Genomic DNA, 660 nt, shown 5'->3' on the forward strand with positions numbered 1-660 from the left:
ATATTTCATTGGGTGTGCCAATTTGTTAGACTCAATTTTTGTTCTATTTTTAATAGAAAATATAGGTATCTTAATGTCTATTTTGTAGTGTCAACAGAAATTAAAAAAAATGAAATTAAAAAATAAAAAAAAATACAAGGTGTCAGAGACAAAATAAAATACAAATATTAAAAGAGAAAGAAAGAAGAAGATGAAGAACAAATAAAAATAAAGAATTTTAATTAAAAATAAAAAATAGAGTATAAGTTTGAGTTCAGACTTTAGAGAAATTACTCAAAATTTTTAGTTTTATTCTTTGATGCCACAGAGGCTGAAAGTGTTTTAGCAAATGTTGCAAAAACCGATTGAAATCTAATCAAACTCAATTTCTTGACAATCAAGATAATCAGGAGGGGAAAGGCCATTCATAAGCGGATTTGCTTGAAAAGGAGCAGCATTTTTTCTATTTTTCTCCTCCTGTAAAAGAAAATCCGATAATTGCAACATCAATATTGTGAAATTGCAGACAAGTCAAAGTATATCCTCATTGGGTCACTCTTTTATTTTGGCACTCAAAATGAATGGGCGGTATCTTCAGCTATAAATTAATTATGCATAACTGAATGCTGTGTATCGAGACAATGGCTTTGGCTTTAAATTTAGATAAACGGTGTCATTTGT

Source organism: Arachis ipaensis, chromosome B03 (assembly GCF_000816755.2).
Source record: "Arachis ipaensis cultivar K30076 chromosome B03, Araip1.1, whole genome shotgun sequence".
NCBI lineage: Eukaryota > Viridiplantae > Streptophyta > Magnoliopsida > Fabales > Fabaceae > Arachis > Arachis ipaensis.